Below are 27,111 nucleotides of genomic sequence, written 5' to 3'. Positions count from 1 at the left end.
AAGGCTGGCTGAGAAGGACTGTGTGCTCTGGAGGTAGGGGGCTCAGGGCGTGCCCACTGGAGTAGAAGTCCAGGGGGGTCTGAGCCAACCTTCGAAAGAGCGAACAGGGATGACAGCTTACAGGGCTCGCTGGGGAAGAGTGGGTATGAATGCGACCGCAGGTGTGTAAGGGAAGGGATGAAGACAGCTTCTCCCCTCGGGCAGTACTGGGGCGGGAGGGGACTTTGTAGGAAAAAAAGGCAAGGTCTAAAGGGGTAAGGGTTGAGGGGTGCAGGCCTAAAGGGGGGTGGCTGGCAAGAGGAAAAGGGGCGAGGCCTCTGGAGAAAGTAAGGGGGAGACTAGTAAGCAGAGGATGGGAAATCATGGAAGCCAAGGAGCGGAGCAAGTCCTCCGAGGACGCAAAGCTGCACGGCTTGGCTGATAGGGCCGGGGGAGGCGGGGGGGCCCCCCCCCCCCGAGGATAAGCCACCGAGCAGGGACACGGACCCGTGATGAGGGCGCGGGGAGAGGAGGCCGGCGCTCGCTGGCCTGGGTTCAGGGACGGGGGCAACATGCAGCCTGCAGACCCCGAAAGGGGGGCACTTACCCTTACGTGCGGGGTGGCGACGGGCAGCCCCGGAGGCAGTTCTTCTCTGGCTGCGGTGGCGGCCGCGGCGGCCCCGGAGTCCGAGGCCGCGGCGGCCGCGGCGGCTGGGGTGATGGCGGCGAGTCCCTGTGGCGGCCGCCTCCGCCGAACCGCATCCCTCCTTCGCGCCCTCCTGCCCTATCTCCCGCTCCTAAACTTCTTCCTCAGGATAAACAAACCCCGCCGCCAGGGGCGGCCGCCTCTGCCGCTGCCGCTCCCGCCCCCGCGTACTGCCCCCCCTTCCCGGGCCCGTCCGGGATCAGCTTCCTAGTTTCCGACTTCAGCTCCAGCCTGCGAGGGCGCGTGCGCACAACGCCGGCTCGCGCACCTCTTCCTCCCCTCCGCCCCGCGCCCGGGCCAGGCACTTCCGGGCGTACCCGGATCCACCGCCGGGTTTTGGGAGTCGCCGCCGGCGCGGCCCTGCTGCCTGGCACCGTGAGTTGGTCGGGCCGGCTCCTGGTTGCAGCCTTGACTGGGAAGAGGCTGAGGCTGCCTATGCGAGGACTCCTCCTCGGGCCTCTGTGAAACTTTGCTTACCTAAAACTCTCAGTGCTCTGCCGTCTCACAGGTCTCACCCCTAAAGAGTTGCAAAGGCGGAAACTGTTTCAGCTCATCAGTCTTAGCAAACCAAAGGACAACTTTCTCTGAGCTTCTGTAGCGATCAAGAACTAGATGAGTTGTTAAACCAAAAGCAACTTTGGACAATGATGACCTCCTCCCGTGCGATTTACCGCCTCTAAAAAACTCACTACAGGTTCAGCTATGGGTGAATTCTGACTCGGGTACACAACAAAAACAGTCTCCATAAGGAACAATTAGTATTAGATTAAGAGGCACAGTGCAGTTTGCGGTTGCTTGCATAAGGTGAACGAACCAGGGAGATGGAAGTCTCAGGCACAGGAGAGGGGGTGGCAGGTGGAGGACCTTGGAGACTTGAAGAGGAGCGGGTAGTATCTCCAGATCTTCGAAAATAAAGCCATTTTAAATGCAAATGTCGAAAGAGAACAGTTTGGAGAAAAGGATGCCAAAAGAACAGAACTTGATACCTCACATTCATAGGACTATGAGCTACTATCTCACTTCCTAAGCAGTGGCAAAGTTTAACAGGACAGCAAGTAATAAATGTTAGGATGTAGTGAGATAAGAGTTGTTATACGTTGTTGATGAGATTGTAAAATGGTACAACCACTCTGGAAGGCAGTTTGGCCCTTCCTCAAAAAGCTGAACATAGAAATTCCATATCACCCAGCTATCCCACCGCTTGGAATATACCACGAGATGAGAACTGAGGCACAGGGGAGACTTGTACATCAGTGTTCATAGCAGCGTTATTTACCATTCCAAGAGCATGGATACAGCCCAGATGTCCAACCACAATCGAATGGACTGAGAAATTGTGGTTTATTCACACAATGGAATACTACCCAGCACGCAGGAGCAATGATTTTGAAAATTACTACCTAACTTGGGAGGGACTGGAGAACATTATGCTGAGTGAACTAACGCAATCCTATACGGACAAATATCATATAAAACCATTACTCTAGCATGAGTATGAGATTGGAGGGGGGAGGGTGGAAGTAGAGGGATGAGGATGGGTGGATTCGGGGGATTAATCATAGGGTCACACAATTTGATGAGGGGGTAGTGAAGGAAATGGGAAATATCCCACGTGATAAACAATGTGTTCCAACTTTGTAAATAAACCGGTATAAAAAAATTCTACTCGTTCAGCATTTCTTAAGCTCAAGGAACTGAAGAACAAATTCAAACCTCGAGTTGCTATAATCAAGGATGCTTTAGGCAGAATGTTAAATGATCCAGGAGGTATCAAAAGAAGATGGAAGGAATATACTGAGTCATTGTATGAAAGGAATTGGCAGATACAGAAGAATTTCATGAAATAACATTTGAGCAAGAGCCTATGGTGGTGAAGGCAGAAGTTCAAGCTGCTTTTAAGGAAATAGCAAAAAATAAGGTCCCAGGAATAGATGGTATACCAATTGACATGTTTCAGCTAACAGATGCTCACCGAGTTGTGCCAAGAAATCTGGAGAACAACCACTTAGCCAACTGACTGGAAGAGATCTATATTTGTTCCGATCCCAAAGAAGGGTAACCCAACAAAGTGTGGAAACTATAGAACAATATCATTGATTTCACATGCAAGCAAGATTCTACTGAAGATTATCCAAAAACGACTGGAACAGTACGTCAGCAGAGAACTGCCAGAAGTCCAGGCTGGGTTTAGAAGGGGTCGTGGTACTAGGGATATTGTAGCTGATGTCAGATGGATCTTAGCTGAAAGCAGAGAATACCGGAAGAATGTCTATCTGTATTTCATTGATTATGCAAAGGCATTTGACTGTGTGGATCATAACAAACTGTGGCTGACTCTGAGAAGAATGGGAATCCCAGAACATTTAATCGTGCTAATGTGAAACCTATACTTGGACCAAGAGGCAGTCGTCAGAACAGAGCAAGGCAACATTGCATGGTTCAAAATTGAGAGGGGTGTACGCCAGGGATGTGTCCTATCTCCATACCTTTTCAACCTGTATGCAGAGCAGATTATCTGAGAGGCTGGGCTCTATGAGGAGAAGCATGGCGTTAGGATTGGTGGAAGATCTATCAATAATCTGCATTATGCAGATGACACAACCCTGCTCACTGAAACTGAGGAGAACCTCATGCACTTACTGCAGAGGGTCAAGGACTGCAGCCTTCAGTATGGACTGAGGCTCAATGTCAAGAAGACAAAGATTCTCACCACTGGACGAATCGGTAGCATCAGGATGGATGGCAGAGAGATTGAGATTGTTCACAGCTTCAGTTTGCTCAGCTCCACGGTCAACACTCTTGGCCCAGCAGTCAGGAAATAAAAAAATGTATTGCAATGGGAAAGTCTGCTGTTAGGGACCTCTCTAAAGTACTCAAGAGCAGCAGTGTCTCTCTGGAGACTAAGGTCTGCCTGATACAGGCCATGGTTTTTGCAATCACTTGTTATGCATCAGAGAGTTGGACAATGACTAGGGAGGATAGAAGGAGAATTGACACCTTTGAGCTATGGTGCTGGAGAAGAGTATTGAATGTACCATGGGCTGCCAAGAAAACAAACAGATTCATCCTAGAGAGGGTTAAACCAGGCTACTCCTTGGAGGCAAGGATTCTGGGGCTTCGTTGGACATGTGAAGGAGAGACAGGTCCTTGGAGAGGGACATCATGCTTGGTAGGGTAGAGGGACAGCGCCGGAGGGGAAGACCCTCTATGAGGTGGATTGATTCAGTGGCTGGGGTAATCAGGATGGGTGTCAGAGGCAATGCAATTGGCACAGGATAGAGCAGGGTTTAGGGCTGTATAGGGTCGCTATGAGTTGCAAACGACTCGACGGCATATAACAACAACAATTGAAAATAAAAGTCTGAGGAGCTCACAAAAATAGCTTTGCGAATTAGATATGAAAATCTTTCAAGCTCTGGTGGTCTAGTGGATAGACAGTTGTGCTGCCAAGTCAAAGGCAAGTGGTTTTAATCCACCAGTTGTTCCCTGCATGAAATTTACTGCCTCAGAAAAACCGCTTAGGATCACCTGTGTTTGAGTGGGTTCTAACTTGACAACAATAAGAAATATTTCAAGGGTTCAAATTCCTACTAATCTTATCAGTAACTTTTCGAGGTGGTTGAAGAGGGATTAATGTTTATCAAGCATGTACCAGGTGCCAGACACTGTGGACTGCTATGATTTTTTTTTAATCCTCTCAACAACTTTTTTTACATCCTCCTGGTGGAACTTCCTCCCATTTTACAGTTGACACAAAAAGCCAGAAATGTTAAGTAATTAATCTAAGAATGTGCTCTAAAATCATAGAAGTAGATCTCCTCCACACCTCAAATCAACATTATTGACAATCTTACTTCTATATTAAACACACACATGCATACAATTAGAAAAACAAATTCAGTTGTCCTTGAGGTGATTCTGACTCATAGTGAATCCTTGTATTACAAAGTAGAAGTCCATAGTTCTTTTCTTGACTGTAGTCTTTTATAAAGTCAATTGTCAAGCTTTTTTCTTTTTTTTTTTTTTTTTAATAATACTCAGGTAGGTTCAAATTCATAAACCTTAACAGTAAGGTTTCAAAATAGTTCTTCCAAGTTTGGTCAAGGGAGATGAAATATAACTGGAATGGACTGAATTTGTAAAATATGGGTGAACTGGAACAGGAAAAGGTATAAATAGATGTTTTGCTAGAAACAAAATCTCGCTTGGAAAACAAAGGCATGAGATGTGTATTGCATAGCAGCCAAACCTCTTGATTGCTAGAATCAATAAGAAACAACAGTGCCCTGCTCAAAGATGGTGGCAGTGCCACTTTGAATGTGTTTAACTCTCCAAAATTGTCTCAGGCTCTTGAAAAGTTTCACTATACCTCTTCTTAGTCTCACATTCTAGTTCTTCGATCTGTAATTTTTCCTGTTCAGGCTATCGATCTGTTTCATTCAAGTTAAGAAATTCAAGTCTATTCTAATTTTTCTTCACTGACCATGATGGAACTAGCTCAAACTGGTTTGAAGTCCTACTTTGTAATTGTCAAGCACAAATGATTTATACCATTCAGGGACCTCGCAGAACACATGTGGAATATGAATATACTTAGTGCCAAAGTTTTCAGAAAAGAAAATGATCAGCATAAGCCAAAGTTCAAAGTACTTTCATGAACAGCATGAATCTTGAATTGAGCTTGGTGGAATGTTTTTGCAGGCCTGGGAACTCCAAAAGTTAAAAACCAGAAGTAAAAGTGAACATGATTAGTGTGCTGGAGGCTGTGAAGAGGAAATACTAGTGAATTTCATCACCTTCAAAGTCAAGCCAAAGAGAACCCAAACTCTTTGCTAAGGTCACTGTGAGTTTGTGTGTGACAGAAACAATGAAAATTATATCTGATTTTTGACCAGACTGTTTAGCTGTTTCAACCCCTAATGTCCTAATTCCCCTGTCATGACTCAATAATTACTGGGCACACACCCAGTATAAGGTACTCAAGGGAATTAAATTATGGTAAATCCTTGCCTTCAAGTAGATTTCCAATTAAGAGTTAAAATATGAGTGGTACTTGGTGACCCTTCACAGTTGATTGGTTTTCAAGTTCAGGACAGGTTCAATTAATTTCCACCATAAGACTGTCAAATTTCTCCTCAGGGTATTCTCACAGAATCTTCCCTCGGCGGAATCTTGCAACATACCATGACTTTACCCACTGATAAAGTGATAGTAAAGAGAATATTAACCATGGCTTATAATAAATGCTAATATAACTGTTACAGTTTGACAGAGTAAAAGATGACTTTGAAGCTAATAAGCTTGGATTAAAGCTTAGTAGGTAGCTAGCCTCGTAGTAAAAAGCTCCACTGCAATTCTAAGGGCACAGGGTTCAAATCCACCAGCTGCTCTGTGGGAGAAGAATAGGCAGTCTCCTCCCTTGTGATTTACTGCCTCTTAAAGCTCACTGGAGAATCAGCTATAGGTTGGTTTCAACTTGAGGGCACATAACAACATAACAGCAACATAATACAGTCTTCTGAAAAGATACCTTTTTAAATTTTATTTTCTGCTTGCTGGATATCTCTAGGAAAGTGAAACTTAAAATAGGATTTACTTAATTACTAATTTAATAAATTTTAAAAGTAGAGGGAAAACGGCTTACTAATCATAAGAGGCACTGGAAGCACAATGATTTAACATTCAAGCTGCTTAGCTTAAAGTCTGCCAGTGTGAACCCACCAGTTGCTCCAAGGGAGAAGGTGTGACCCTGTGCTTCCAGAAAGGTTACAGCCTTGGAAACGCTGTGGGACTGTTCCACAGGGCTGCTCTGACTCAGGATGACACTAGTGTACAGCTTAGTTTGCCTCTAACAGCCCTGTATCAGCCTTGATTACTTAAGGCACTAGCCATTAAGGTTATCTAACTCCTTAGACATCCAGAGCTCTGGTGGCGTAGGCCACAGGGAGTTGCTTGGCTAATCAGAAGGTAGAGCAGTTTGAATTTTAAGAGGCCTCTCAGAAGAAAGACGGATTATCTCTTCCCATGTGATTTACAGCCTCTGAAAACTGTTGGAGGGTCAGTTCTGAGTCACTTCTGACTCCAAGGCAACGAGTTTGACGTTTTTGAGTTTTAGACTCTGAGGAAACTATCTGCTCATTGTCAGTTTGTTTATGGAAGGCTGGTTTTCTCTGTTTCCTTGGCCTATATGACTGACTTACTATATCTACTTACTATAATTAGTAGGTTACCAGTTAGTGGAGATCAGAAGAGCCACTCTCTGAGGTGGCTGAGCACATATGAAAACAATACTTAAGCTAATCCTCAGAGGCCAGCCTGGAGACCTAACCAAGCATCCTGCCTTGGTGCTTTAACAGTAAGGAATTGTGCTGCTAGTCCAAAGGTACACAAGTCAAACCAACCAGCTGTTTGGTGGGAGAAAGATGGTCGATCTCTTTCTGTGAAACTTCCTATTTCTGAAAACCCCCTGGAAGGCCAATTATGGGTTCGTTCCAGGTCAATGTTATACCACAGCAATATTTTATTTTTCTCTTCTCTAAATTAACCACCAAAGTGGCTCCCATTCCATGGCTAAGTGTACATGATACTCTGTCTTACATGATGCCACATACTTTTTATCATTTGGAAAATGATAACTGGAAGTTATAGTGATCAAAATGAAAGTATCCAGATCAATGCCAAATAGTTCTAAAATATTTTAATATCTTCTTTGTAGAAGTGAGACGAATACTAGTATGTTTGTTCACAAATGTCCTACTTTGTGAATGTGAAATAGAGCTTGTGCCACTGGGCATTTTGTTGATACCACTACCTCTCTTTTTTTTGGTGCTTTTTTCTTTTCCACTTTTTGTGGTGAAAATATACATGCCAAACCAAGCATATCTTCTGCATTTATAATTCTGGGACATGTGATTATACCACTGGCCTTTTTGGTGCAGCAAATCTCTCCAGTTGCTGCGGGTTGCCATGAAATGATCCCAACTGAAAGAAGTTTGCTATGTTACAGAGTTTTCACGGCTGTGAACTTCAAGAAGCCAGTTCCCAGGTCCATCTTCTTCCAAGTGGGTTCAAACCACCAACCTTTGGGCTAATCCTTGTGTGTTTAACTTTTTTGCCCCACTCAGGCACACACACTATCTTCTCTATTTAAAAAAGCAGTAAGTCGCAAACTGTAAGACTAAACCCACTGCTGTTGAATCAGTTTTGACTCATGGGAACACCCCCCACTCTACTCTAACCCCCATTTGTGGGCCTGTACATTATTAAGGAGAGAAATTACCCATCTTTTTCGAAAGGAGCCCTTAGTGAATTCAAACTGTTGACCTATAGGTTAAAAGTATAGCAGGTAATTAACCCACTGCACCACCTGGGATTATATTCACTACTGTTGATTTTGTTATTAGGTGTCACTGTATCAGCTGTGACTTGTAAAAAAAAAAACCAAAAAAACCCCTGTGTACAACAAATGGAAGCCCTGTCCTAACTGCACCATCCACATAGTTGCTGCCATGCTCCAGCTCAGTTTCTGTAACTAGATTTTCATGTTTCTAACCATTGTCCCACCCTGTTGAATGTTCCACAAGAGAACCAGACTAAGGCCTGACTTCCATAACCTCACGTATGTGATATGTTGTTGTGTGCCAATAGGTCGGAACTGACTCAAAGGTGACCCTCCAGCAGATTTTCAGAGACAGTAAATCACACTGGAGGAGATTGCCCAGCCTGCTGTGGAGCAGATGGTGTATTTGAACTGCACGCCTTTGGGACTGCAGTGCAGCTTCTTACCACCAGTGCTCCATTATATATGTGATTATTGTTTTGTAGACCATCAACTTGGAACTGACCCAATACTGGCCCTGCAGTGGGTTTACAGAGGTAGTAAATCACATGAGAGGAGATTGCCCTGCTTAATCCCACAGAGCATCTGGTGGATTCGAATCACATATACATGATAGTTGTTGTTATTGTTGTTGCTAAATGCCATCGAGTCGTAGGTGACTCATAGCAACCCTATGAACAAAAGACCTGAACACTTGTATAACATTCTTCGTTTCTCCAAGTTCATATGGTATCCAGAGGCAAGCTATTTTCAAAGTGGCTGCCACTCCTGCTTCCAAGCTTGTTTTAATTGGGGAGTTCCACCAAACACTGTCCACCATGGGTGACCAATATTGCATTTGGCACATCAGGGTCACAGTGTTCAGCATCACAGCAACCACGAGTTACCTCTGCACAGCAATGCACAGACCTGTGCTATACCACCTAGAAGAATGTTTGATATTCAATCACACCGTCTCTGACACACCCATCCCGGTAACCCCAGTCACCAAATCAATCCACTTCATAGAGGGCCTTCCCCTCCTGCGCTGTCCCTCCACCCTCCCCAGCATGATGTCCTTCTCTAAGGACCAGTCTCTCCTTACAACATGTCCAAAATATGTTAGATGGAGCCTCAGAATCCTTGCCTCAAAAGAGCCACCCGGTTTAACTCTTTCCAGGATGAATCTGTTTGTTTTCCTAGCAGTCCATGGTACTCTCAATACTCTTCTCCAGCATCACAGTTCAAAGGCATCAATTCTCCTTCAGTCCTCCTTGGTCATTGTCCAACTCTTTGATGCATAACAAGTGATTGCAAAGACCATGGCCTGTATCAGACGCACCTTAGTCTCCAGAGAGACACCATTGCTCTTCAGTACTTTGGAGAGGTCCCTAACAACAGACATTCCCATGGCAATGTGCCTTTTACTTTCCTGGCTGCTGGTGTCAAGAGTGTTGACTGTGGAGCCAAGCAAACTAAAGCTGTGTACAATCTCAATCTCTTCACCCTCCATCCTGATGCTTCCAATTGATCCAGTGGTGAGAATCTTTGTCTTCTTGACATTGAACATCAAGCCATATTGGAGGCTACAGTCCTTGACCCTCTGCAGCAGGTGCTTCAGGTCCTCCTCAGTTTCAGCAAGCAGGGTTGTGTCATCTGCATAACGCAGATTGTTGATAGATCTTCCAGCAATCTTGACTGTACATTTCTCTTCATAGAACCCAGCTCTATGAACTCACATAGAGTGAGTTCCAGCTCAACAGCAATGAGTGAATGAGTAAGAACTTCCATATTATACTCCATTTTTAAGAATACAGAGAACTTCAGGGCATAAAAGCCTGTACACTTGTGTAGTAATATCTACTGTACAGAACGCCCAAAAACTTTGGTGTAGTTAACATTCAACCATATCCAAAGAACTGAGAATAGGACCCACCCAGATTTCTAAGAACACGAACATTTTCAAGGCTTTTAAAAAATTTCCTCATTGACGTCTGTACTCATATGTTCTTACTCACATTTTACCAAGTATTTAAAAATGCCTGTTCTTGTTTCACATTAAATATAAGTTCCTGCTGTCAGAGACCTCTCCAGAGTACTGAGAAGCAACAATGTCATTCTAGAGACTAAGGTGCACCTGATCCAAGCCACGGTCTTCACAACTACTTGCTATGCATCAGAGAGCTGTACAATGACTAAGGATGACAGAAGAAGAATCAGTGCCTTTGACTTGAGGGCTGAAGAAGAGTCTTGAATATGTCATGGACTGCCAAGGAAGTAAATAGATTTGTCTTAGAGAAGGTGAAACCAGGTTTCTCCTTAGAGCTAAGATTTTGAAGCTCTGTCACACATACTTTGAGCATTTGGCCAGGAGGGACTAGTCCTTGGAGAAAGACATCATGCTTGGAAGGGTGGAAGGACAGAGAAGGAGACCCTGGATGAGATAGAATGATACAATAACTGGGGCAATGGGAATAGGTGTGTCAGAGTCAGTGAGACTGGCTCAGGACAGAGCAGGCCTCAGAGCTGTTGTACATAGGTTTGTTATGAGTCTCAGGTGACTCAATGGCACATAACAACAACATATCTTTAATATAGGCCCTTTAGCTAATCTGTCATGCTTAATATACTCAAACTCATTGCATGGAATCAGAACTGATTCAAAGCTGATCTTCCAGCAGATTTTTGGAGGCTGTAAGTCATGTGAGAAGATTGCCCATCTTTCCCACTAGGAAAATTTGATGGATTCAAACCACTAGGGAGGATCAGCCTTTGAACTAGCAGCACAATTTCCTATAGACTAGACCACCAGCTCCTGCAGGTCTAGTATAGAAAAGCATTTTAGTTTGTTTTTCTTCTATCACCATATGAAGTGTAAAGATTGAGCTGTAAATGACTCATTCATTGGCAAACTGTTTTATTGTCTAACTGTTCACTTAATTTTAATCAGCTCTGAAACATTTTGAAAATGTTTCACCACCTTTAAAAAATCTAGTAATCCTTTGTTTCTAGATCAAGAATGCCTTATGGATTACATATAATAGGAGCTCTGCCTGAGGAATGGATCCTCTTGGAAAAAAACTAGATCTCCCTACTTGCAAGTGCTCTGTTCACAATGTTATACAGGAAAGCCAGCAAAGGTTATCTCTTTTGGAAAGTTCTGCAAAGCCCCACCAACATCCCCCAGGTCTCCCCTGAGCACTTCTCTCCAAGGTCACTTATTTCTGCTGGAAATCTCTTACTGTTCCAGGATCTCAGAGGTTGCTGCCGCCACCATGTCTGTTATTTTCTGGCAGACTCTGTGATGGTCTCGGTCTTCCTCCATGTGCTCAGCTAAACCCTCTCTTCTATACTGATGCCTTGGCTCAGTGCTGCTGTGCCCCGTTCTCAATAACTTGCAAACCTCAAGCTGACTCTGTACCATAGAGATTGTCCCATGGAAAGCTTAGACCACTCTAGTCGACTTTCCAGCCAGAGTCTCCACCCTCTGCAGCAGCTCCAGATGGCATTAGAGGTATAGCCCAGTTGTTGCTTCTAAGGTTTCTTTTATCACTGCTCAGTCATGACAGTGTCTCCATGTGAGGGTCTCTGGTTCCCTCCCAGCTTGGCAGATACAATTATCTCCCTTTCAGGGCAATTTCTTACTGGAGGAGCATATTTAAATATCTGCCCCTGAAACACCCACTGGAGGGTCCCTCCTGCCTCTCTTCTTCCCCAAAATTGGGGCCACTTCATTCCACTCTCCTCAGAAGCTGACATGAAGAATGATAGTGAATTTTGCTTTTTTACTTTGGACACACTAAAAAACCCTGCCTCCAGGATAGCCTTGAGTCATCTCCTGTTTCCCTCAGATGAAGGCACCATTTCTCCCAATGGAGAGGCCTGTAGAATTAGACCCTGTGGCTAAGAAGGATAAAAATCAATGCAGTTGAGTTGTGGTGCTGGTAAAGAGCACTGAAGTACCATGGACTGACAAAAGAACAAATAGGTCAGTCCTGGCGAGGGTGAAACCAGGTCGTTGGAGGCAAAGATTAACACATACTTTGGGCATGTTGCCAGGAGGGACAAGATCTTTGAAAAAGGCATCATCATGCTTGGAATGGTAGAGAGGCAGCGCAGGAGAGGAAGAGCCTAGATAAGATGGACTGACACAGTGACTGCAGCAGGGCGTCATATGTATTAGTGATGGTAAGGTTGGCTCAGGAAAGGGCAAGTTTCAGAAACATTGTCCATTGGGTCTATGAGTTGTAGTCTCCTTGACGGCACAAAACAGTAACAACAAAACCCCAGCGATCTAGAAGTTTAATCTTAATTGTTTGAGTTCATGTGGTGTTTTGGGGGTACCTTGCAGCCAATCAGACACTAGAGGGACCAGGGAACTTCCAGAACCTCTTAGCCTTAGCATTCTGTGCCTCGCTGATTTTCCACTGCTCTTCTGCCAGCATTGATAGGTTATTTTTTTTTTTTCACCAGTTTTCACTCCCTTCTGTCTCCTGCCTGCTTTAGAAACTAACCCCCTCTGTCTGGCATTTGCCAACTCTGCATTCATACCCCTAGCACAACACTGAGTGGCCACCTGCCTCCAGATGGTTCTCTGCTATTCAGGGCCTTTTGCTGCCAGCTCACTTGCCTGATTGGAAACCCCAGTATGGCTATTTCCAAAATTAGCAACGAGACTGTCTCATCTATAGCAGCAGTGTGCTAGCATATCTCTGCACCTGGGCAAGGCCAGCCTCCTCTTTCCCCGCCTCCACACTCTGGCCTTGATAATAGGGGGTTTTGCTTTCTACTCCTTGCCTCGCCAGCCCTTTCAACATTTTAACTCACTCTTGACTTTTTCTGGCTAATCTACACTAGGCAGAAGCAGGGCCAATTCAATGGCTACATAAAAGCTCTACTCAAAATGTTTAGAGGCCTTGTCACATATCATGACACATGGAAACGCAGCCATATTCAGCATGAAAAAAGAAATGTTTGATTATGAACAAAAAAGAACTTAAATAGTTTTCTTCTTGAAATATGCTTAATTTTTCAGAAGTTGTGTTGTGCATTTAAAATTTATTCCAGACAATACAGTCTTAATCTTTAGCACTCAAGCAGTTTTATAAAAACAACAAAAGCTTATGGACTCTAGACACTGTACTTGTAATAAGAGCCTAAACCTTCAAGAACTTAATACATTGCAAATCAATATAAAATGAAAAAAATGAATACATACATATACATGTATATACATATATACATAAGGGCTATGGGAGAGAAAGGTATGCATTTCTATATTTCACTATGACTCAACTTTTCCCCTTCTCATCATTTAAATTTCTTTCTTCCCCAGTTTTTAATAACTGGACTTCCCAGTTTGATCAACAGCCTCAGTCTTGCACCTATGGCAGTGATGCCCACACTGTAAACCACTTGCTATGAATCAATTGTGATTCGTAGTGATCCCTGTGCACCAGAGTAAAACTATGCCCCACCGTGTTGACTTTTAGGAAGAGATTACCAGGCCTTTCTTTTAAGGTGACTCTGGGTAAAGTTGCACACCCCACTTTTTTTGGTTACTACCTGAGCATGCACGATAACAACTTGGACCATCCAAATAGCTGCCCTGTTCACGTATGCACTCCCTTATCCCAAATGCCCGCTTTGTGGAATTTCAGAGCATCTCTAATCTCAGGATTCCCTTCACAGTGCCCCTGCCACCTCTACAGAATATTGGTTATTATCTTGGGCAGTCTTTCCACACCACACTATCTTCACCCCACTTCCAATGGACTGCTGCTCTGTACTGTGGCATATGGGTGTTTAACCATTTAGATTTCATGATTTGCTCTACAACTGGACACTAAATCTACTTCTGCACCCACCTTACGTTTGTAATGCTACAGTCTTCCTTTGTTGGAACAAGACAGAAAAGGCTATTTGTATCTAATAACTATTAGAAGTTAAATTTTGATTTTTCTAGTTACATAATTTCTCATGCCTATCCTTCAGACTCTTGTGTGTCTAAGTTGTAACTAAGACCACTGCTACAAATCTGTTGATGGTTTTCCTGGTGATGATTGAGAACATATACAAGAAAATCAAAGTGTCCCCAGCAGTTACCACAGGTTACACTGCTTCTAAATATTAAGCATTATTTAGTTGAGACAGTTGCCTGCCATTTGGGTTTACATTCTTGAATTTCCAGTCTTTATACTTGTTATTGTTATATACCATTGAGTCACAACTGACCCATGGGTGATCCTCCAGTACAAGAGGAGATTGCCTGCCCTTCTCCCTCAGAGCAGCTGATAGATGGAGCCTTGGGGTTGGCAGTGCAGCTCTTCACCACTAAGCCATCAGCACTCCCTGCCTTTACTAGTGATTCTGTAATTTCATTATTTTTAAAACTGATATATTCAGTGTGCACAGTAAGCCACTTGAGAGATAGAACCTACAACAATACTTGCCTGTTTAGTTCATTTCAGAAGTAATTTTCTCCCTAGAAAGAAAATTAAGCTTTTTAAAAATTATGTTCTGCTACAGTCTACAATTCTGAAAGAAAAGGCGGTTGTATTTATTTTAATGTCATCAAGAGCTCAGTAAGAATTTGCTTCTATTTTGAATGTGGAGCCTATTGTGTGCAAAATAGGTGTGACAAAGTCATAACTTCCTTTTGAACATTTATTAGAGTTGTTTTCTTTCTTCCCTTTTTATTTCCATTTTTTCTCTCAATTGTAATAACATCACTATTAAAAGGTCTGAATATTTATGTAAAATGTTGCTGTGCTTCATTTTCCAAAGTCTGTCTTCATTCTGAATTATGTTTTTATTTTACATGTTTGTGTTGTCTGAGATAATCTTAAAACATTATACATACCACAACAAGATAAAGGTAAATAATCCAATAGAAAAATGGGCACAGGATATGAACAGACACTTCATCAAAGAAGACATTCAGATGGCTAACAAGCACAAGAAGAAATGTTCAAAATCCCTAGCTCTAAGAGAGATGCAAATCAAAACAACTATAAGCTATCATCTCACCCAGTCAGAATAGCAACATTTAACAGAACAGTAAGCAACAAATGCTGGTGAGGTTGTGGAGAAACTGGAACCCTTATTCACTGCTGGTGGGAGTGTAAAATGGTTCAAACATTATGGAAGGTGGTATGGTGCTTTCTCAAAAAGTTGCAAATAGAGATACCATTTGACCCAGCAATTCCACTACTGGGAATATACTCCAAAGAGACCATAACCACCGCCCAAGCCTATATATGCATACCCATGTTCATCGAGGCTTTGCTTACAATAGCAAGGAGTTGGAAACAATATAAGTACCCATCAACAAACGAATGGATAGAGAAGCTGTGGTACATTCACACAATGGACTACACTGCATTAAAAAACAAGAAACTCATGCAATATTATTCAAAATGGGTGACCCTGGAGGACATTATGCTGAGTGAAGTATCTCAGTCACAAAAGGACAAATATTGCATGGTGCCACTGTTGTAAAACAGGACTGATATTGGGGTTGGGGGAGACTGAGAAAGATGGGATAAATAATGTATACTGCATTGAAAGAGATGAGGGAGAAAACTGTTTAAAAGGGATATGCGATTAGGTATTTTTGTCATGACAGGAGTCCAGAGCAAAGGCTGAATAGTGGAGTGGACCTGGGAGAAGGGATTGTAAAACAATTTTCCAAGAGGGTAGTGTGCTGGGGGGGAGGGTTGGGAGGGGAGCCAAGTGCAACAATGAATGAATGGAAACCCAAAGTCTCTGTAAATTTTCATTGAAATTAATAATATTTTTTTAAGAAAACAAACCCCATAATGTGAATGAAGGATAGTGTGCAATGCAATGTTTACAAATTTTCTAAGCAAACCAATATATAAAACAAAACTAAAAAAATATATATAAAAATAAAAGCAAAAACATTATACATGAGACTAAGAAAGCATAATTTATTCACTTATGCCTTGAGCTCATTCCTGGAATTTTTCCATTGGCATAATATCCATGTTGTTTTTGTTGTGGTGTTGAGTTGATTCTAAGTCATAGTGACTGTATGGTACAGTAGGCATTTCCTATAAGTCATAATCTTGGCAAAAGCATTAAGTCAAGTCTTATCACACAGATTTTCTGGGAATTTTGAACTATCCACCTTAGATTAGCAGCCAAGTCTTAACCATTGTACCACCAGAGTTATATAATGACTATAATGGTTACCTATGGTGGATAGTGTTTTGCAGAGTTCCTCAATTAAAACAAGCTTGAAAGCAGGAGTGGCATCCATTTCTGAAATAGCTTGCATTCAGAAACTCTATGAACTAGGACAAACAATGAAAGTTATACAAATGTTCAAGTCTTTCATTCATAGGGTCTCTATGAGTCATTATGACTCGAAAACACTTAATAACAACAACAATGTTGTTGTTAGGTACTACCCAGTTTTCTTCTTCAGAGAAGAGCCTGAAACAACTCTAGAAGCCCTAATCCACAATATGAACACTCTTTCAAGATTCTTAAAAAAACTTACAAGGAGACAATAACATCGATGAATGGGACCTTCTAAGTATCAAATCACATAAAAAAACTTCTCCAAAAGGGTATGAAAAGGAAAGCCACAGACTAGGGAAAAATATCTGGTGACAACATGTCTGACAAGGATTATATAACTAATGATAAATCTAAAATTTATAGAATACTCCAGCACCTCAAAATGATAAAGGTAAACAATCCAGTTGCAAAATGGGCACAGGACATGAACAGACACCTCACCAAAGAAGACATTCAGATGGCGAAGAAACATGTAGAGAAATGTTCAAAATCCCTAGCTCTAAGAGAGATGCAGATCAAAACAACTATAAAACATCATTTCACCCTAGTAACAATAGCAAAGTTCAACAGAGCAGCAAACAACAAATGCTGGCGAGATTGTGGAGAAACTGGAACCTTTATTCACTGCTGGTGGGAGTGTAAAATGGTGCAACTACTATGGAAGGCAGTACGGCACTTTCTCAAAGAGTTGGAATTTTTTTTTTTTTCTTTAAAGAGAGAGAAAAAGGTACTACTTACCCTAGCCATGTTATTTTCCGGCTAAGCGGGTGCGATGGCTGGCATCTCGATGATGGCTCCTCCTGGTGGAAGGCAGGCAAGGGAAGTTTTTGGGGTCTTTAGCGTTGTGCGACACTTTCCTTTTTGGCGTCAAAGGTGGGTAGGTGGCCCTGATCTCTAGAGGAAGGTTAATTAAGGGTGGGGTTGAGCCTGTGGAGCCTGCTCCAGGCCCTCGATTCAAATCTGCCCTAGGGACAGACTTTGTATTTGGTAAAACATTCTTCTAGGTCATGTAACCCTGGTAAGTCCATTTGCTGTACAGAGGTAACTTGTGGTTGCTCTGAAGCCGAATAACGTTACCATGGTGGACAGTGTTTGGTGAAGCTCTCCGATTAAAATAAGCTTGGAAGCAGGAGGGGCATCCACTTCCACAATAGCTTGCCTCTGGAAACCCTATGAACCTGGAGAAAGGACGAAAGTTATAAGGAGGTGTCCAGGACTTTTGTTCATAGGGTCACTATGAGTCGCCTGTGACTCGACGGCACTTAACAACAACAACAACAACAACAACAACATGGATGTGAAAGCTGGGCAATGTATCTGGAGTTAGAAATGAAGAAATCTATAAGAGAATTGATGGCTTTTGAATTACAAAGCAGAGTTGATGTAGTAAGTGCACCATGGCCTGTAAAAATAAAATGCTTATTAGAAACAAAGATGAAGAGAATTTACCTCATGTATTTTGGACATTAGAAGGGAACAGTGCCTGGAGAAGGTCTTAGTAGAGAACAAAACAGTGGAAGACCCTCAATTAAATAGTAATATTGTGGCTGCAACAATGAGCTCCAACGTAGCAATGATTGTGAAAAAAGGGCAGTGTCAAGCAGTGTTTCTTTCTTTTTTTTTATTTAATCATTAGATATCTTTTTATTGAATGACTCTTCAACAAGAGAAAAAAAAAAGAATATGCCATAACATCTTTCCAAATTTCAAAATAATTACAGTGTACATGAATCCATGACATACTGCAGGTTGAAGATCTCTAACAAGCCCCACTATCACCTGATTATGATTAAAAGCAACACATTTAGGGGATGAGTGTTTTACATGTTATTATAGAACATAGCCAAGTAAGAATTTTGAGCAAAACTTTGAAATATAGGACTGGCAAGAAGAGTTACAAATTCCAGTCAGAAGAGTGACATTAGTGGAGGGCGTGGTTAATGGTTGTGGTCTGGAGGCAAATAGCCAGATTCAAAACCTGACTCGCTCTGGTTAGACCTGAGTCATTGGCTGACACTTATCCTAAATACCTTCATTTTCTTGTCTGCAGGTTGAGGATGATAGGAGAATCTCTCTCATAGTGGTGGTGTATTAAATGAGGTGACTTATGTAAAGTTCTCAGAGAACAGCCAGCTTCTTAGTGCTGTCTAGTTTATATCCACCCACCTTCGTGCTTTTAATTTCTGGCTCTTGTCTCATCATGATTATCAATGTTTCTTTTTGTTGCATTTAGGATCACTGTGACCCCAAACAGGGAGCTCTGGTGGCTTGTGTTGTCATTGTGTCCCATCAAGTTGAAACTGAGCCATAGCTGCTGGCCCTCCAGCAGGTTTTCAGAGGTAGTAAATCACATGGGAAGAGACTGCCCTATCTTCTCCCACTGGTGGCTTAGTGGTAAGGAATTTTGTTGCTTAGTGGTAAAGAATTTTGTTGCCCCCCAAAAGTATCAGCCCAACATTCTGGTAAGACTGCCTCCTCTTTCCTGACAAACTAAAAGTGTAATAGCTCTCTGTGGCTGCTAAACCTTGGTTTCTTTTTAAATTTTCCATCACCAAACTCGTTCCTTATATTTGTTTCCATATTTCAAGTAATTGGTGTGGTTATTGTTTTTCTGATTGAACCTAAAAGACTTACATTTATTCATTTTATGTTTTCCTAAGGGTCTTACCCATTTTATAGGGGAAGAAATGATTTTCAGAGGAAAGCAGTCCCCCTAAATATAAGATTCTGGCCTAGTGGAAAGAAGTTGTGCTGCAATCTCAAAGGCAGGCAGTACGAATCCACGAGCTGCTCTCTGGAAGAAGGATGGGCTATTTCCTCCCATGTGATTAACTGCCTCTGAAAACCTGCTGGAAGGTCAGCTATGGGTCAGTTCTGACTCAACATTACTTAACAACAACAACAACGAAAACATGCTCCTTTACATGGGTTAAGAGTATCACAGCTGTGAGATAGTAGAAAGAGAACTACCTTTTTAATCCAGAATTTTTACTCTGTGTGACCTTGCTTGAATCCTTTAGTCCCTTGCTACATATCAGTGACCTTGTTAGTGAAACAAGATAATTTCTCACAGACCTATGGGGTCCAAATGAGATAAAACCTATGAAGAGACTATGTAAAACATAAGGTGTTAAAAAGACATAAGAGCTTAAAAATGTAAAGCAGTCAGAGGTGGTTATTTAAAAAGAACAACTAAGACGAAATTAATTTTTGCAATAAGTTAATTTTATTCAAAGATATTTCTCAGAATTTATTTTGAATCTTGTTCACCATTACATAGCCTTCACTCAACGCAATTTCTCAATCTCAGTTCTGTTGACATTTGGGGTTAGATAATGCTGTTTTGTGTGTTGTAGGAGGTTAAGCAACGTCTCCGCTTTTACCCATTATATGCCATTAGAACTTTCCCCTCAATTGATTCTCAAAAGAAAAAAAACCAACCTCTTTGGAAACTATCAATCCAACAAAGCTACTTGAGAAGGTAGTTTATTTTTCTTGATATTTCAAAATACTTTGTAAAACCTCAAATTCTCAATAAGACCACTCTTTTCAACTTAAGTCATTAAAATAAAAATTAGAATCACTTGACTTTGCAAAGATTGGGAGAGATGCTTCTAAAAATTTAGACGAGACATGAACTATATGATTGTTGTTATGTACTGTCAAGTCGACTGGAACTCATTGCAACGTTATGAACGATGGATCTGAACTATGTCTTATTCTGTGCTATCCTTACCATCTCCACACAGTAGAGTTCATTGCTATAGTCACCATGTCAATCTATCTCATCACAGGTCTTCCTTTCTTACACCTACTCTCCTCCATTTCAATCATGATGTCCTTATCCAAGGGCTAGATCCTCCAAATAACATACACAAAGTATATGAAACAAAGTTCACAATCCTTACTTCAAAGGAGGATTTATTCCTGGTTGCATTTTCTATTGCTGTTAGGTGCCGTTGATTCAAGCACGACTCATAGCTATGAACAAGAGATCTGAACCCTGTTCTATCCTGCTTCATCCTCACATTTCCTGACACACAAGAGCCCATTGCAGCAGTCACCATGTCAATCCACCTGGTTGAGGGTCTTCCTCGCCTTTGCTGACCCTCCGCCCTTCCCAGCATCATGTCTTTTTCCAAGGACTAGCCCCTCCTTGCAACATGCCTAAATTTAGTATGTGAGGCAAAGTTTCATCATTTCTGTCTCCAAAGGACACTCTGGCTGCACCCTCACCACAATATATCTGTTTGTTCTCTTTGCTGTCCATGTGTCTTTCAGTGTTCTTCTCCAACACTACAGGTCAAAGGGGTAAATTCTTTTTCTGTCATCCTTATTCGCTGTCCAGTACACAGATGCATAACAAGTGATCATAAGGACTAATGTCTGAATCAGAAGCACCTTAGTCCTCAAACTGACATCTTTTCTCCTCCTCAATAATTTGAAAAGGTCCCTAACTGCAGATTTTCCCAGTGTAATGTGTCTCCTTATTTCCTGACTGCTGCTATCAATGGTGTTAATTATGCATCCAAGCAAGATGAAGCTGTTGACAGTTTCAATTTCCTTTCCATCCATCATGATACTGTCTATTGGTCCAGTGGTAAGAATTTTTGTTTTCTTGACATTGAGATACTGAAGGCTGCATTCCTTGATCCTCTGCAACAAATGCTTCAAGTTCTCCTCACTTTCAGCAAGCAAGGTTGTGTCATCTGTATAATGCAGGTTATCGGTGAGTCTTCATCCAATCCTGATGCTACACTCCTCTGCATAGAGTCCACCTTTTTGAATAATTTGCTCAGCATATAGATTGAATAGGTATGGAGAGAGAATACAACCCGAACACACTCCTTTCTCAATTTTAAACCATGCAGTGTTCCCCTGGTCTATTTGCACAACCTCCTGGTCTAGATATAGGTTCCACATGAGCATAGTTAAGTGATCTGGGATTCCCATTCTTTTCAATGTCAGCCACAACTTGTTATGATCCACACAATCAAACGCCTTTGCATAATCAATAAAACATAAGTAAACATTCTTCTAGTATTCTTTACTTTCACCCAGTATCCATCTGACATTAGCAACGATATCCTTGGTTCAATGGCCTCGTCTACATCCTGCTTGAACTTCTGGTAGTTCCCTATCTATGTACTGTTCTTGCCATTTTTGAATGATCTTCAGCAGTATTTTGCTTGCCTGTGATATTAATGATATCATAGATAGTTTCCACATTCAGCTGGATCACTTTCCTTAGGAATGGGAACAAATAGGGACTTCTTCCAATCTGTTGGCCAGACAGCTGTCATCCAAATTTCCTGGCGTAGACTGGTAAGCACATCCAAGGCTGCATTTGTTAATTGAAATAAATCACTTGGTATCCCATCAATTTCTGGGGCCTTATTTGTGGCCAGTGCTTTCAATGCAGCTTCTACTTCCTCCTTCATTACTAATAGCTCTAGTTTATATGGCACTTCCTGAAATTTTTTGGCATCAATTAATTTTTGTTGGTACAGTGATTCTGTGTATTCCCTCCATCTTCTTTTAATGTTTTCTGGGTCATTCAATATATCGACACAGCAACTTTCAATATTACAACAAGAGACCTAACTTTGTTTTTTCATTCTTTCAGCTTGAGAAATACAGAGTGAGCTTTTCCCTTTTTATTCTCCAATTCCAGCTCTCTGCACATTCCATTATAATATTTTGCTTTGTCCTCCTGAGCTGCCCTTTGAAATCTTCTCTTCAGTTAAAGAACTTTGACATGTTTTCCTTTTTTTTTTTTTTATTTCTCAACTCTCCAGTGAAATCTTTAGCATCTCTTCTGACATCCATTCAATTTTTTCTTTCTCCTCCATTTTTGTAATTACCTTTTACTTTCTTCATGGATGATATCTTTGATATCATCCCACAACTCATCTGGTCTTTGATCATTAGTGTTCAATGCCTCAAACCTATTCTTAAGATCTTGAAATTTAGATGGGATTGATTCAAGATCATATCTTGGTTCCTGTGAACTTATTTTCATTTTATTTACCCTCAGTTTGAACTTGCACATAAGTAATTGCTGATCTGAACCACATTTTGTTCTTCACCTAGTTTTGACTGCTGATATTGAGTTTCTTCAATGATTTCTTCCACAAATGTATAAGATGGACTTATTTGTTCTTTTGGCATTTCATAGGACATTGAGTACTCTTTTCCAAAACCACAAATCAAAGACATCAATTCTTCTTCTACTGACCTTAGTTAGTCATTGTCCAACTCTCAGATTCATAAAAATCAGCTGAGAAGACTATAGTTTGAATCTGATATGCCTTAGACTTTAAGTTGACACCATCCTGTTTAATACTCTGGAGAGGTCCCTGACAGCAGATTTCCCTAATTTAATATGTATATTGATTTCTTGACAGCTGCTACCATTGGCTTTGATTGTGAATCCAAAGAAGATTAAATAACTGACAAACTTAATATTTTCTCCATCAACATTCTTGGTATCAGCAGCCAGGAAATTAAAAGACAAATTGGATAGGGAAAATCTGCTGTCAGGTACATCTCCAAAGTATTGAAGAGAAACAGTATCAGTCTGAAGAGACAGATGCACCTGATTTAGGCTATAGTCTTTGCAATGACTTGCTATGCATCAGAAAGCTGGACAATGACTAGGGATTATAAAAGGAGAATTGATGCCTTTGAGTTGTGGTGCAGAAGAAGAGTGTTGTATATACCGTGGACTGCTATGAGTCCATGCTCCTTGGAGGCAATGATTCTGAAGCTTCGTTTAACATATTTTGGACATGTTGCAAGGTGGGACCCATTCTTGGAGAGGGACATCATGCTTGGGAGTGTGGAGAGACAGCACAAGAGAGGAAGACCCTTGATAAGAAGGATTGATTCAGTGACTGGGGTAATGGAGGTAGGTGTGTTGGAGAAAATAAGATTGGCGCAGGATAGAGCAGGGTTTAGGGCTGTTGCACATAGGGTCACTATGAGTCACAGGTGACTTGAAGAAGGCACATAACAACAACAATATCATAAAGTTGCCTATTGGCCCAGTGATGAGGATTTTTGTCTTCTTGATGTTGAGATTAATCCATATTTAAGGCTGTAGTCTTGCTCTAATGCAACAAGTCTTCACAGCAAACAAAGTTGTATCAGCTGAATAACACAGGTTGTTGATGAGTCTTCCTCCACTCCTGATGTGACCTTCTTCATAAAGTCCAACTTCTGGAATGATTTGTTCAGCATACAGACTGAATAAATATGGAGAAAAGATGCACACATTTCTTGGTTTTAAACCTTGCAGTCTTTCCCTGCTCTGTTCAGACAATTGTCTCTTAGTTTACACATATGAGTTTTTTATGAACACAATTAAATGTTCTGGAATTCTCATTTTTCTTAATGTTGGGCATAGTTTGTTGTGATCCACACAGTTGAATGCCTTAGCATAGTCAATAAAATACATATAGACATCCAACTGGTATTCTCTACTCTCTGACAAGATCCATATGACATCAGCAATGCTGTCTCTTATACCCAGCATTGAAGTAAAACAACCTACTGCAGTTAGGGACCTCTCCAAATTGTTGAGGAGTAATGATGTTAGTTTGAGGACTAAGGTGAATCTGATTCAGGCCATAGTCTTTCTGATCACTTGCTATGCATCTGAGAGCTGGACAATGAATAAGTATGACAGGAGAAGAATTGATACCTTTGAGCTGTGGTGTTGGAGAAGAGCACGAACATCTCATGGATGGCCAAGGGAACAAACAGATATGTCTTGGAGAAAGTGCAGCTTGAGTGTTATTTTGAGGCAAGAATGACGAGGCTTTACCTCACGTACTTTGGGCATGTTGTCACAAGGGGCTATTCCTTGGAGAAGGACATGATGCTGTGAAGGATGGTGGGTCAGCGAAGGAGAGGAAGACCCTCAACCAAGTGGATCGACAAAGTGACTGCTGCAATGGGCCTTTGTGTGTGTTAGGATGGCACAGGATAAAACAAGGTTCAGATCTTTTGTTCATAGAGTTGCTATTTGTCTTACTAGGCTAGACAGCACCTAACAACAATAACAACAACAGTAACAATGGTATCTCTGGTGCCATGTTCTCTTCTAAATCCCACTTGAATTCCTGGCTGTTCTCTGTTGATGAACTGTTCTGTTTCTGGAAAAAAAACAAAACCCCCAAAACAAAAAAAGAACCCCCAAAACCAAAAAACAAATCCGCAAAAAAACCAAATCAGCAATATTTTGCTTACATGAGACATTAATGACATTTTAAAATAATTTCTACATTATGTGGTGTCACCTTTGGGGAATGAGAATAAATATGGATTTCTTCCAGTCAGTTGAACAGATAGCTGTCATCTAGATTCCTTAGCACAGCTTGATGAGCACCTCCAGGGTTGCATCTCTTTGTTTGATTTTTTACTCTTATCAATTCCCAAGGCCTTCTTTCTTTTGTTTTGTTTTATATGTATTTAACAAACAACTCAAGTTTATATATATATATATATATATACACACACACACAAAGGCTGATAATAGCAATATGATATAAAGTAGAAAAAATAGAAACAATTTCAAGGTTATACATTGGCTAATGATTAAAAAGATTTTGCAAAGAATATTAGACGTTTAAAACCATGATCATCTACCTATAACTGAAACAAAAATATATTTAAAAAAAACACAGGAAGTGCTTTATTGTTATTTAAAGTGAACAATTCTGTCCTGGAGGAAGTTCAACGAGGGTGCTCTTTAGAAGAAGAGATGGTAAAACTTTATCTTATACACTTGGGCACCTTGTGAGGAAGGAGCCAGTCCTTGCAAAAAGACATCATGCTGGGAACAAATGGAGGGTCAAAGAAAGAGCGGAAGGTTCTCAACAAGACACATTGACATAGTGACAATGACAAAGGGCCAGTGATTTCATTGTTGTTGTTGTTATGTGCCATCAAGTCCCTTGTGACCCTAAACCCTGCTCTATCCTGTGCTAATCGCACTCTCTCCAACACACCTACCCCGATTACACCAGTCACTGAATCAATCCACCTCCTAGAGGGTCTTCCCCTCCAGAACTGTCCCTTCACCCTCCCAAGCATGATATCCCTCTCCAAGGACTGGTACCTCCTTACAACATGTCCAAAGTATCTCAGACGAAGCCCCAGAATCCTTGCCTCCAAGGAGCAGCCTGGTTTAACCCTCTCCAGGATGGATCTGTTTGTTTTCTTGGCAGTCCATGGTACCCTCAATACTCTTCTCCAGCACCACAGCTCAAAGACATCAATTCTCTTTCTGTCCTCCTTAGTCATTGTCCAACTCTCTGATGCATAACAAGTGATTGCAAAAACCGTAGCCTGTATCAGACGCACCTTAGTCTCCAGAGTGACTGACACCACGCTCTTCAGTACCCTGGAGAGGTCCCTAACAGCAGACTTTCCCATCGCAATATGTTTTTTTATTTCCTGGCTACTGGTGCCAAGAGTGTTGACCCTGGAGCCAAGCGAACTAAAGTTGTTAACAATCAGTCTCTTCACCATCCATCCTGATGCTGCCACTTGGTCCAGTGGTGAGAATCTTAGTCTTCTTGACATTGAGCCTCAATCCATATTGAAGGCCGCAGTCCTTAACCCTCTGCAGCAAGCATTTCAGGCCCTTCTTAGTTTCAGCAAGCAGGATTGTGTCATCTGCATAACGCAGATTGTTAATAGATCTTCCACCAGTCCTGACGCCACACTTCTCATAGAGCCTAGCTTCCCGGATAATCTGTTCCGCATACAGGTTGAAAATGTATGGAGATAGGACACATCCCTGCCGTAGATCTTTCCCAATTTTGAACCATGCAGTGTTTCCCTACTTGTCTTAAAACCAAAGCTAACCCCCTTGTTGTGTGTAGTTGTTAATTGCCACTGTGTCGTGGGTGACTCACAGAGACCCTATGAATGAAAGACCTGGACACTTGTATAACTTTCATCCTTTTTCCAGGTTCATAGGGTTTCCGGAGGCAAGCTATTTCGGAAGTGGGTACCACTCCTGCTTCTAAGCTTGTTTTAATCAGGGAGCGCCACCAAACACTGTCCACCATGGGTAACCATTCTCCCATTTGACACATCAGTGTCACTCACAGTGTTTAGCTTCACAGTGACCACGAGTAAAGGGCCAGTGATTTCATTACTTGTCTTAAAACCAAAGCTCACTGCCTTTGATGCAGTTAATTCCTGTACATGGTGACCCTTCATCAAATTTCCTAGGCTGTAAATATTTACAGGAGCAGACAGATTCATCTTTCTCCCAAAGAGAAACCAGTGTACTTGAATTGCTGATCTTAAGTTTAATAGCTCAACAAATAACACAGTATGACCTCAGGTTTTCCTTGTGGTAGTTGTTAGGTACCATGAAGTCTAATAGGACTCATCTTGTTGATATGTGCCTTTGAATCCACTCCTATTCGTAGCACTACCATATGAACAAGAAGTATGACCCATGCCCTATCTTGTGCCATCTTCATCATCTCTAACATACTTGAACCCACTGTTTTAGTTGCCATGTCAATCCATCTTTCTCCTTACCTTAAGAAATTATTGACTGAAGCAAGTTATAAAACAGGAGAAACAGGTTGTCAGACAAGAGTTACTTTTTCTGGGAAAACAGAGATATATACTGACGTTGTTGTTGTTGTTATGTGCCATTGAGTCGTTTGCGACTCATAGTGACCCTATGTACAACAGCCCTAAACCCTGCTCTATCCTGTGTCAATTGCATTGCCTCTGACACACCCATCCC

At 41.7% G+C, this 27,111-nt stretch overlaps 1 pseudogene; it reads left to right on the top strand.

Moving 5' to 3' along the window:
• Window positions 1-491: 491 nt before the first annotated feature.
• The window catches only part of LOC102852820, a 64,799-nt pseudogene continuing 38,179 nt past the window's right edge, over window positions 492-27,111 (top strand).

This window comes from Elephantulus edwardii, unplaced genomic scaffold, assembly GCF_000299155.1.
Source record: "Elephantulus edwardii isolate Elephantulus edwardi_28Jun2011 unplaced genomic scaffold, EleEdw1.0 scaffold00143, whole genome shotgun sequence".
Classification (NCBI taxonomy): Eukaryota; Metazoa; Chordata; class Mammalia; order Macroscelidea; family Macroscelididae; genus Elephantulus; species Elephantulus edwardii.
Note: the sequence above shows the minus strand (reverse complement) of the source record. Positions and strands in the feature narration are given on the sequence as shown.